This window comes from Vulpes vulpes, chromosome 5, assembly GCF_048418805.1.
Source record: "Vulpes vulpes isolate BD-2025 chromosome 5, VulVul3, whole genome shotgun sequence".
Taxonomy (NCBI): Eukaryota; Metazoa; Chordata; class Mammalia; order Carnivora; family Canidae; genus Vulpes; species Vulpes vulpes.
Window position 1 is genome coordinate 103,671,449 of NC_132784.1, and position 12,911 is coordinate 103,684,359.

Sequence of the window (12,911 nt, forward strand, 5' to 3'; positions counted from 1 at the left end):
TTTTTTTTTTTTTTTGCTCTTTTTTTTTTTTTTTTTCCAAGAGACTCTAAACAAGTGACAGGGGAAGGTGGAGGGGGTTGGGGAGGGAGGGGGGGTAGATTAGCCATCGAGATTTCCACCAGGACTGCAAATCAAGAATGCCCCAGATGCAAATGTCTGTCTCCAGATGTTGATGATAAGGGTTTGGACCGGTTACCTTGGCAGGGTCAGAACTGCAGCAGGTTAATCAGGTGAGTCGTCGGGGATTTTAAAGAAGCCGAAGCCGGTTTCTTGGGCTAGGAAAGTCTACAAAACCCCCATGCAGGAACAGTGCACATCTTACACACGCCTCCTTTAGCTGGGCTCCCGCGACCTCAGCCGGCGAGGGGGTGCTGGGCGGCCGGCCGGCGGCAAGGGCACGGCCCCCCGCGCTGCCCCCGCGGGCGCGGGCCCGGCCTGGCCCCCGGGGTCCGCGTCCCGAGCGGCGCTGCACTCACCGAGCCGGGCGGCGAGGGCCAGAGGGGCGCCCGCGGCTAGCCGGAGCGCGGAGGCGCCTCCCTTCGCTCTTGGTAGCGTCGATCCGCACTCCCTGTGACCCAGGACGTCATGATGCCTGTCTGTTTTCTCAATGATAACTTGGCAGCAGAAGAGCGAGGCCGCCAGGTTCTCCTCGGGTGGCTACGTGGTATGTGCACGTTTCTGTTTGCATGCCTTTCTCCCTCCCTGTCTCTTTTTAAAAATAAATATCTGTGCTTTTAAAAAAAAAAAAAAAAAATTTTCCCGGCACTGTCATGATTTGATGGCATTATTGCGTTGGCATCATTGACGCCTCTGGGTGTGCGTGCGTGTGTGTGTGTGTGTGTATATATATATATATATATTTATATATATATATAATCTGTGCGTATGGGGTTTTTTTCTTTTTCCCCTTTAAATCCTGCTGCTACTGCCGCCGCCGCAGCAGCCGCTGCAAAGGGAAAGCAAGCATGCGTTCATCTTTTGTCTTTCATTTTACCTTCAGGGTGACATTCAGTGCCAACTGCTCCCTTTTGACCGGCGCCAATCCCCGCCCGGGCAAAATAAATTTTAAAAAACGTGGAGTGGGGGGGAGGGGGGAGGAACGCACCCCCCCCCCCACCCCTCCCACCCCCGCAGCTCCGATGCTGGGGTCGCGATTCCTCCCCCCTCCCTCCACCAGCCCCGGGGGCGCGGACCCCACACCTACCCCGACCCCCCCACACACACACCCTGCTCCTCCCACCCACCCCCCACCCCCTTTGCAAAATCATTTTCCCTTCTACCCACCGGGCCCTGGCAGAGAATCAGCACCCAGACAGCGAGGAGCATCCACCCCGGGCCAGACACTCATGTTCGCGGCTCGCACTTGCTGACTTGCATCTCAGATGCCTTCTCGGTGTGTAGGCCTCTCACAACTGGAGCTATTTTTGTCTCCCAGAGATGTTCTTTAAAGCCTTTTAAAAATGGGAAGGGGGGCAGGGAAGAAAGAGAGACAGACAGAGGGAGAGAGACAGAAATAAAAGCCCAAGCCCCCTATTTGAGGGGCTCTACAGACACATCAGGAAATTTGGGGGGTGAGGGGGGAACTCCTGGCATCCGACCCACCAGGGGAGTTTGAAAGGGCAGAAAGGATAACTGGCTCTTTATCCAAATTCTTCTACAGCAGCAGGAAAACTTTTTTCCGAACACAAAGATATTATTGCCGGCTATTCACTGTTATTTGTCATTTTTATCATTACGTTCTCTAGAATCAGGAGGAAAGGTCTCAACAATAACTCTTAATATTTATTTCTGCAAGCACGGGGATGTAGTTTAGGTGGTGGGACCACGTGACGGGCAAAGTGGAGATCACATCTTAGAACAGTTTCTGTTATTTGCACATCGGTGTGTTTGATGTAGCTTCTATTAATCATAATATTGTGCATATTAATCACCATATGCGCATTACTGGAAAATAAATATCTAGTGCCTGGTTTGGCAGATATTTTGCCCTTCTTTATCGCTAATTCCCCATCTGGAGCAGAAGAATGGGCTTAGGGATTTTTTTTTTTTTTCCCTACACGCTTCTTTCTTTTTGACCTTGGTCACCATCATGGATTGGTAAAGTCATTTGCCCAGAGATTCCAAATCCCTTAAAGATGACAGCATGAGCCAAGGTTGCAAAAAATAAAAGCGTGGAGGAGAACGTCACATCTGAAAAGCAAAGCTGACTGGGAGAAAAAACTTTTGATCTCATCCAAGATCATCTGCAGCTGCTGTAGGTGTAAGACTAGTTTACCTGTTTTGAGAGGCTGGCTAAATTTAACGCAAATAGCAAGTAACTTGTTAGCTCTTTTCCCTTTAGAGTCCTACATCAAGAATCACTAGCAAGTTCCATAGGGAGGATATTGTAATTATGCAAAGACCAGAGGATCAGAATTGAAGAGCCTCACTGAAGTAGCCCGAAGAGTGTCTGAGGACTCTTGACTATTAGATCCCAAAACTTGAACGGTGCCTCCTCACCCCTAACAACTGGACACAGCTCTCTGGGCTCTGCTTATCAGTCTCCTTAGAACGCCAGAAAGATGAACTGGTGCAGTCTTGTCCAGGGCTTAGAGGTCATCAGTGTCAAAGATGATGCGAAAGAAGGCAAGGGCCTACTCAGAACTCAGTAGGTATCATCTACTTTTTAGTAACTATCCAAGAGAGGCTTATTAATATTCAATCTATCACCCTGGTTCTCCAGCTTTATTACTTAATAGCCTTAGATTGGACCTTTAAAGAGCCACTGCAAAAAAATAAAATTATTTTATTATTTTAATTTAAATAAAAATGAAAATTTGGCTAAATTCTTGAAATCCATTTTTTTTTTCGTACAAATGCCTTCCATGCTGTTTGCCAGCAATCCACATGCCTCTGCAGGCAGCCAAGCGGGTGAGATATCTGAGCAACGAGCAGAGTAGAGGCAGAGTCCTCCAGTCCTCTGAAGTTTGACTAGATTCTTCCTAAACCCGGATTCTCTAAATCCACCTCTGGCCAAGAGCTGCTCTCTGTTGTTTATTCAAGTCCAAAGTCTTCAGACTACATTCAAGTCTTTATTTTCTGGCCTTCACCCTAAATATAATAGTTAATATTGTTGTAGCATGTTCAGTTTAACTTTCCAACCAAACCAAAGGGGGGGAAAAATTGCTTACTAAGTTGGATGGAATGCATAGAAGGTGCTGTCTTAAACTTTGTTTGTGTTTAGAACTTGTAAATCTCATTAAAGCTTCTCAACAAGAACACGAGAGGATTATTGGTATTCCCATTCTACCCAAGGAAAGGGAGGCACACACAGAGAAGTCAAGTAATTTGCCCAGAGTTACACAGCTGGGATTCAAATGCCTTGAGACCTCACGATCAAGCTCTCTGCTTACCCTACGTACCGATTCCACTTCATGTCTTCCTCCTCCTGTCTTGCAGCCAGGCTGCTCACCCACCACCCACTTCACCTTGTGTTAACTCCAAGGTCACCGCCCAAGCATTTGATGCCCCCTTCCGCCTCTTTGCTATTCAAGTTCTAGCTATTGGCCAAGGCCAAGTTCAAGTCCTACTTTGCCCACAAAGCCATTATTTACTATTATTGGGTGTATTGATCATTCTCTCTCTCTCTGTTCTACACTGTTCACTTCTACGTGTGACATCACTGTTCTCTGTTTCTGGGGTTTATTTTTCATCTCTTCTTCCTCTCTCAATTCCTTTCTGACAGCATTACACTTTTTTTTCTCCTGCCGCTTCCGGTTTGCCTAAAGACAACACTGGCTGTCCTTAAATCGCTTCTGATGTACTGAGGGACACAGAACTGCCCTTTGGAGAGCTAGGATGCCACTTTTCCATCTGACAGAAACTGCAAGTTTTATGAAGCAAAAGTTTTATCCTTTTAACTGAAAAACTTGCGAGCTTGTTTGTCCGTATTTCAGATAGTCCCTCAAAACAATCAAGTAAGATCAGAGGTAGAATTATTTAATTGGAGAAGCAGCTGATGATGAGTTAGAATGTCATACGTGTGGGGTCTGGTGAAGAAAACTTAATCATTGTGGCTTTTTAGCTGTTATGAGCCTTCCTCTGTTGTATTTTGAATTTTCCGAGTGTCACATTAATGTTTCTGTTTAGAAAGATAGGAAAATAAGTGAGGACCAGTAATTGTGACACCTGTGACCTCATCTTGCTTCTGCTACTGATTAGCCGTGTGTAACCTCTGGCAAATTATTCCATAATCCTGGGCCTCAGTTTCCCTCTCACACAAGAAGAAATTTAACTCCAGGGTCCATCCGACTCTAAGCTTCTACAAGTCTGAAACAGGATGTGGGAGACAAAGAAAAAGAGGGTGGAAGGTGCCTCGGTGGCTCTGTGGTTGAGCGTCTGCCTTTGGCTCTGGTCATGATCCCGGGGTCCTAAGATCGAGTCCCGCATCAGACTCCCACAGGCAGCCTGCTTCTCCCTCTGCCTATGCCTCTGCCTCTCTATCTGTGTCTCTCATGAATGGATAAATAAAATCTTTTTAAAAAAGAAAAAAAAAGAGGGCTCAGCCTAGGAAGACTGTTTTTTGGGGGGAGATACAAAGAATATGCTAAGGAGCTCAGGTAAAGCTAACAAAGGTCATATTTCTAATTTCTGGGTATACTTAAGGGTAGCTCGAAAAAATCCATATACAAAAATGTGTTCAAACTTATCTAAGATGGTCTCTTTTATATGAGATAAAATAATTAATTGAGTGTACCAATAGCCCACCATAGCAGCTAAAATGTTACTATCATTCACGCTTGCCTATAACTTTGTTTCTAAAACAATCAGATGGTTAAACAGACCTCATTCGATAGGAACCGATCCGACCATTTTTGCCTAGATGCCTTAGACTCATACTTAGCTTGAATTAAATCACAAAGTTAATTGAAGAGCACGGGTTTATGGTGAAGAGATTCAGGATCTAGAACCAGAAAAGAGCCTCCTCCATATTTCCTCTTTGCAGCTAACTTTGAGAAAGCCCCTTTCCTGATTTGCCCTTACTGAAGTCTCATCACTCAAGGACCGTCTCACCGGTTTTTGTGATGATAAAATGACATGGCAGAAGCGATAGCACTCTTCCAACACAACAAAATATTATCAGGGCAGATGGACCACATTTCAGACCAGAGTTGATTTTCTAAAAAACTGTACAACGTTAATAGAACATAAGGTCCCCTGGCTGAGAATCGAAGTTGATTTCTACTTGCTGGTTAGAGGACTTCACAAAGTCCATTAGCTAGCCGAGGATGGTTGTGGAGAAATCCCCTTGTCCCAGTCCATACTCAAAACCTGGTGCAAACTGTGGAAAAATATTACAGCTAATCACATCAACTAGGACCAAGGTAATTAGAACACCTCCCTAAAATAGAAATTTAGGGGCCCCTGAGTGGCTTGGTCAGGGAAGCATCTGACTCTTGGTTTCAGCTCAGGTCATGATCTCAGGGTCATGAGATTGAGCCCTGCATAAGGCTCCATGTTCTGCATACAGTCTGGACTCTCTCCCTTTCCCTCTGCCCCCCACCCCCACTCGATTGCTCTCTCTCTCTCTCTCTGAAATAAATAAATAAAATTTAAAGTAAGTAAATAATAAAACAGAAATTTATACCATGCCTCTGACATGAAATAATGAAAACAATTTACAGGGGTCCCCAAGCCAGATTGTATGATAGCTCTAAGGATCCATGGATGGATTTTTAAAAGTCTTAAAATTGTAGGCAAAATGTGAGTGCATATGCATGTATGTCTGCACGGTTCTTAAGAGAAGACCCGTAACTTTCATCACATTCTCAGAAGGGTTCATGACTCCAGAAAGGCTAAGAACCACTGGTATAAGAATAGTTTATTTTAAAACTGAACTTAAAGAGGATAATACATTCCTTTAAGCCGAATGTCATGCTGACTGCAACATGGACAGTGTATAATAATCACCAGCGTTCAGAATGATGGCCTTGAGACACGGTAAAAGCTTCAATCATCAAAGAAATTTATTGTCAAGGTATTTTACTTAACTGACACGGGACAATGTACTAGCCTTTCAGAGAGTTCTGAATATTGAAATAAAATAAGAGGAGGTTTCTGGTTTTGTTTAAGCTGGCTGCACAATTCTCCATGTACTAAGGTGAGTTAAGTGGAGGAAAATACTCAATGTTTCTGGGAATACAGTTAAGATCCACTTAGCTGTGAGGAGGCAAAGAACAAAGGCCTGGGACAGCAGAAGTGTGGCAGTGAGGTGGGGAGGAGGGACGGAGGGATATTTGGCAGGGACCTGGGATCAACAGGCTGAAGTATTGCACGTAGACGACTAAATTAATAGTAGATATTAAGGAGTTACAGATTAAGCCTATGCTAAGAAAAGAAAAAATTTGGTTTGGGATATGTCAGGTTTAAAGGCCTATGAAATAGCCAGATTCCACTGGCCTTGGGAAAGATTTAAAAGAAATCTGTGGTTGGAGAAATGTATTTGGGGATTATTAGTGAATTGGCAGTGGCATAAGCTGGTGATAGAGATGGGGGGGCGGGGAGGGAGGATGATGAATGCAAATGACTTAGGGGTGTCTGAAATAAAATCGCATGTATTTGAATAAAGTCTAATTTGTAAAATATGAAACTATATAATACCCAAGGCAAAATAGTGTTGGTGATTTTAAATATTTATAGACACCTGTATTTGTACCATACATTTCTGAATAGAACTATCCATCTCAGATTTTATTTTACACCTAGGGCTTTCTAGAGTTCTTCATTTCAAGGCTGTATTTTCCATTTGAGATAGTACATTCACTGCCTGGGTTCAGAAGGGAGAAAGACTTTTCTTTGGCAACCAGGTTCGACTGGAAAAAATAATCAAGATGTCACCTGATGCCACATGTTACCGACTGTGTTCTCAGCTATGTGGCCCTGCCAGTTGCTGAACCAGCAGAGGAAACTCGGTGTCATGGAAAGAACACTCGACTTGGGAATCAGAACACTTGAGGGGGAGTCTAATTTCTACCTCCAACTGTTTTTGCGACCCTGGGAAAGTCATTCAACTGCTCCTCCCCTGGATTTCCTCTTTGACAACTGCTCTACTCACCTCAGGGAATAAGCCCCCAGCATTGGGGGAGGGGGGTGGATCCGCAAAGGGGTGGAATGAGGGAACCCAACGACAAGCTTCACAAATCTCCTCCTTGGTAAACCAACCCAGGATGCTGTCTCTCACTCTCTTCCCTGTCATGGCCCAGTGTGACCCACCACCCCTTCTCCGCGCCACCATCAACACACTTCTATGACTATGTTCACCGTCTTTTATCGTGATTTTTGTTCATATGTCTGCCTTTGCTGCTCAATGGTAAATGCCTTTAGTGTAATAAACATTTCAGTTACCTTTTCACTCCTGGGGCCTAGCACACAGTAGGTGCTCCATGGATGTTAAGTGAATAAACTATTATCAGGGGAGGACATTTGCCTACATCTGTTTCTACACCATGAAAATTCTTTAGATAATCTGCGAAGCGGGAAAAGCAGCGCCAGCCTTACCGATAGGCCATAAGCCATACTATACCAGTGCTTTGCTCAGAAGGGGCCTCTCTCTGCACTATATATGCTGCTTATTATGCAACCTTATGTATACTGTTATTATAAGGGAGTAAAGTAGGTCATTTCCTGGTTATATTTAAACGTAAAATGCAAACCTGCTCCTCCCTCCAAGAAAAATATTAACACTGACTTTGGCACTGATACATAAACACTGGATACCAGGTTTTGCCAGAGAGCAAAGGAAGGGAAGATGAAGAGGGTGGGAGACAGTACTGGGACCATGAAGGAAGGCTGAATGGCTGTCCCCGAGTGATGGAAAGGACCCAGAACACAAAACCGGAAGCCCTATTTCAACTTCCTTAGGAAGGATCTTAAGCGCTATGTGATCAGTTATGGCATCTTGAAAATGGAATCCTGTTTAAGTAGCAGAGGTACTGAGGGGATTGAATGAGATGATGTATAAAAGAGCCAAATGCTCTGTCCAAACAGGTGCCTGATAAGAGCAAATTCTCCTCCCTCCCTTTCTTCCTTCTTGCCTGTTTACATTCCCAGAAGAAAAAGGAATCAAATTCATCATTGATTTACAACCATAATCAACTCATAAGCTTTACTCCTGACCTGGCTACTAAAAAAAGAGGATCACAGGGGTTAGCTTATACCATTGTTCTCCAAACTTTGGAGCATGCTAGAATCACTTGGGAAGCTTTAAATAATCTTGATCCTCAATTTAGTTTCCCGCAGAAACTAAATCAGAATGTCTGAGGGTTGGAGCCAGGCAATGGTATTTGTTTTTAAGCTCCAAGTGATTCCAGTGTGCACCAAAGTTTGAGAACCAGTGGCTGATGTAGAGAAACAGGCCTCTGGCCAGTGAATTAGTCTAATTGGAACCTGATGCTAATGAGGCACAAGCTTGGGATTCTGGTCCAGATGATCTTCTCGTCACTCTTTCACAGCCCCAGAACCCTCCTTTGGCAAAAGTCTTTATTTTTTTTAAAGATTTTATTTATTTATTCATGAGAGACACACACAGAGAGAGAGAGAGAGAGAGAGAGAGAAGCAGAGACACAGGCAGAGGGAGAAGCAGGCTCCATGCAGGGAGCCTGATGTGGGACTTGATCCCAGGACTCCAGGATCACACCCTGGGCCAAAGGCAGGCGCTAAACCACTGAGCCACCCAGGAATTCCCCCGGCAAAAGTCTTTATAAATGAACCCTAAACAAGGTAATAACAGTAGATGGACTCATCCCAAGTACCAAAAAAAGCAAAGAGAAAAGCACATAAGGCATCTGTATTTGTAGTATGCTTTAGAAAGTGCTTTAACCCCTCACTTTATTTAATCTTCACCACAACCATGCACAGTTGGTTATTATGATGAGGCCCAATTTGTAGATGATAAAACCAAAAATAAGAAAGGGACAAAGTGGCTCAGGGACAAAGTGGCAGATTCAGGTCTCACACTTGTGTCTAGGGTTCCAGAGTGTGTGCAGTTTTCCTGGATGCAGCTTCAGAAGCCTGATCACCAGTTGGCAGGGTCACATCCACATTTGAAGGATGGCTCAGAGCTATGGCCTAGCAGCCCTGCCATGTTAGGGAAGGAGGGAGGAAAATATTTTAAATACATATAAATTCAATAGGTCCCTTTCCAGCAGGCTTTTCAAATAATTTCATATGCTAACAAGCATTGTAAATATCTAGAAATTATTATTTCCCAACTTATTGAACAGTGAAACCCTTTTTAAACTCAGCATTTCTTAGGACTAATGTCCCTTGGAATGCCATTAAATATAACAGCTGCTTTCCTCATCTCCCCAAGATTTGAGTGTAACCTTCACAGAGAGGACCCCCCAGTGGCACCTGGGTGGCTCAGTCGGTTGAGCATCCTACTCTTGATTTCAGCTGAGGTCATGAGTCAGGGTCCTGGGATCAAGCCCCGAGTGGGGCTCCGTGCTCAATGGGGACAGCCTGCTTGTCCCTCTCCTCCTGCTCCTCCCCAGTGCGCAAGCATGTTTGCTCTCTCAAATAAATAAATAAAATCTTTACAAATAAATAAATCAGAAACACCACCTTCTTCTCCCCAGCCCAGTCCTCCCTACCTGCCTTCCTGCTTTGTCTTCCCCATAATCCTTAACACCTTCTAATATAGTGCCCAGTTCTATCTATTTTGCCTACTACCTGCCTCAGTCTCTCCACCTGTATGCTCTATGAGGGCAGGGCTTAGTCTGGCTATGTTTTTTCCCCACAGTGATATCTCCAGCAGCTAGAAGCATTAGCTGGCCCAGGGGAAGCATTCAACAAACAAATATGTGTTAAAGGAATGAAGGAAGGGCCCAAGAGAAATGGTCCATGGAAAAAATATAAATGAAGGTATCTTCTCCATAGTTAGGATCCCTTTAAGGATATCTTTTTCTAATTGTAGTTATCCCTGGAATACAACCTAATGAAGTGGATATGATCCCTACCTTATAGAAAAATAAAATTAGAATTAAAGCAATTAGACCCATAAGCAGAGCAAAAAATTGGTTAAGTACAAAGATTGTTAAACTGGAATTGATTCTTTTTAATTTTCTATGTAATTACTGTGAGATAAAGTATACATGGTAGATGTTCCCCACAGCATCTGTGAAACCCAATATATACGTGGATACATGTTTTATTGTATTTATTCCAAATGTGGAAACATGAAGTAATTGTACCAAGGCCTAATGTACCAGGCCAGGAAGCTATTTTCCATCTACCAAAACTGACCAAGCTGAGATTTAAAAATTCAGCAAGCCCTGGATATAACAATGTTAATCAATGCCTGAATTCAGATTCTCCATAGGTCAAATCATATTCTGAGAAAGGTTCTATAGAATTCTGATGGAAATCAGCTTCTAAGCTCAGGTGTTAGTTGGGTCCCCCCACCCCCAGCACTTCACAAGGGCTCCACTATATAATAACAACACTTGGCATCAATGTAGAGCTGTTCTCTGTAAAGGTCAAAGTGCTGTGAACAATTCAAATATAAGCAGGGATGATGATGGTCCGTGGAGCTCAGAAAATGACCCAATTGACTGATTCCTCTCCAAACACAAGAGTTAACAATGAAGTGGAGAATATATAGTAATAATGTCGGATGAATGCTCTGCTCCTCTATGTTTTCCTTTTTATCCAGAGAAACCACATTTATGAAGTGAGGCTCTTTCAGTAATGAAAGTGGTATTTATTAAACACATCAGAAACTACAAATCCAAATGAGCATTTCCCTACAAAATAGTCACTTGGGGAGGCTATGTAATTACCTCAGCGATCCTGTGATTGCACCAAACATTTTGAGAATTCTTCTTTTAAAATCACCTTCATGGCTGGTTTAAAACTCACAAGAAAACCAAGATCATTCTTTTATGGCTGTTCTTTGTGTAACGAAAATATCACATGTCAATCCCAGTAATCTTGGTGGGTCAGAGTAGTGGGTAAAAAACCAGTTGCCTATCATGATCTCCCAGGCATTTATTAAAGACACAGTGCGCCAGGCTGACCCTGATTCGCTCTGGGGTAGGACAGGGCGGGGAATTGGGATTCTGTTTATGAGTAACCACCCCAGGTTATTCTGAAGCATCCAATTTTCTTTGTGAACTGTGGGTGTCAGTGCCTTGCTGCTAGGACATGGTCTGGCAGCTAAACCCTGGCCTGAGCCAATTAACCTTCCTCTACTTTATGGTCTCAAAGCCAGAACCTCTAACACCCGATTTCGCATTCTCTCACCCAACAACTACTGAGCCCTGACTATCTGTTTTGCAAAGAGGCACCTGTTGGCAAGTGAGAAAACCCCAAATGAAAGAGTGTCAAAAGCATCACTATTGGACACATTCTCTTTCTCACCATGCTTTTTTGACCAACCTCATGGTGTCAACTTTTGCTGTGGAGACAGTCCCAAAAGAATAAAGAATGTAGAGGACAGAATAAAATTGCCTGGAGTCAAACTCTTGCTTGACCACTTAATCAGGTGACCTGGGACAAGTTACTTATCTTCTCTGTGCGTCAGTGTTTCCCATCTGAGATGTAGCTGATCATAGTACCTATGTCCTAGGGATCCTGAGAGGATTAAGTGAGGTAATATATATTAAATGTTTAGCACAGTGCTCTCGTTTCCAAATAATATTAACTATTATTATTCTTGGTACTTATATGCTAATAATTTTTAAATCACAAATTCTAGATCTGAAACCCCAACCTCCTTGCTTACCCTTAATACACAGATACCCATCACAGTTTCAAACTTAACATATAAAAGCTTGAATTAAATACTGGCCCAACTTTTCAAATTTATTCTAGCTTATTTGCTCTAAACTTGAATCAAGTTATCATTATCTGTAGAGTCATTAGGTCTCCAAACCAATTTATCTTAGATTTTTTTCTACTACTTTACCTCCCATGCCAACAGATACATATAAACCCATCTGCCCATTCACTTAGTTATAAAGTCATGTTCATTTTACCTCAAAAATTTTTCTTTCCACTTGTGTGTGTGCATTTGTTAAGATTTGATTTATTTATTTATTTATTTATTTATTTATTTATTTATTTATTTATGAGAGAGAGAGAATGTATGAGCAGAGGGAGGAACAGAGGAAGAGGCACAAGTAGACACCTCACTGAGCAGGGAACTCCACACAGGGCTTGATCTCCCAACCCTGAAGTCATGATCTGAGCCAAAATCAAGAGTCAGTCACTCAACCAACTGAGCCATCCAGGCACCCTGTGTGTGTGTGTGTGTGTGTGTGTTTTAAATCAATGCTTATTAAGACATTACTACATGCCAGGTCTAAACCCTATACAAACATTAATTCATATAAGTTTTACAACAGCCTTGTGAATTAGTGCTATTATTTCCATTTTGAAGATGTGAAAGCCAAGGCACAAAGAGGTTAAGAAACTGGCTGAGGTTCAACCAACTGTGAGAATGGGGAGGCAGTGTTGGAAGCATGGCACAGAGCTGTGCTTTTAACCACTATATAGGATGGCTGCTAGTATAAAATATGTGTTGACTTCTCAGCACAATATACCCTCACAACAATCCTATGACATAAATAGTGTTAAAACTCCTCTTTTGTAGATAAGTAAATGGGCCCATAGAGTATGACTTTCCATTTCTCTAGTTGAGGTTTCCATTATGTGTTGCCTGAGCTAATGAAATGACCTCTTGTCTCTTCTCTGCACCTCCCAGTTGAAATGATACTAGGAAAAGTGGATATTTACATGTAAAAGAATAAAACTAGACCCCTGTCCTACATCATTCACAGAAATAAATGCAACATGAACTAAAGACTTAAAAATAAGACAGGAAAAGTCCCCTTGACACTGTCTTGGCAACAATTTTATGGATATGACACCCC

The 12,911-nt window shown here is 42.9% G+C and overlaps 1 protein-coding gene across 27 annotated transcripts in view; it reads right to left on the reverse strand.

Annotated features, from left to right (window-relative positions):
- ESRRG (estrogen related receptor gamma) overlaps window positions 1-12,911 on the reverse strand; it is a 617,890-nt gene that overhangs the window by 570,325 nt on the left and 34,654 nt on the right. For 5 of the 27 annotated variants that reach the window (XM_072759499.1, XM_072759540.1, XM_072759513.1 and 2 more), the window contains one exon: window positions 1,285-1,451. The exons of 5 other annotated variants lie outside the window; for them this stretch is intronic. The gene's annotated coding sequence lies outside the window, so the exon portion shown is untranslated. Of the gene's footprint in view, window positions 1-196; window positions 859-1,284; window positions 1,452-12,911 lie in introns of those variants that run through there. 17 more of the 27 variants (XM_072759523.1, XM_072759498.1, XM_025991323.2 and 14 more) reach the window with 13 other exon arrangements.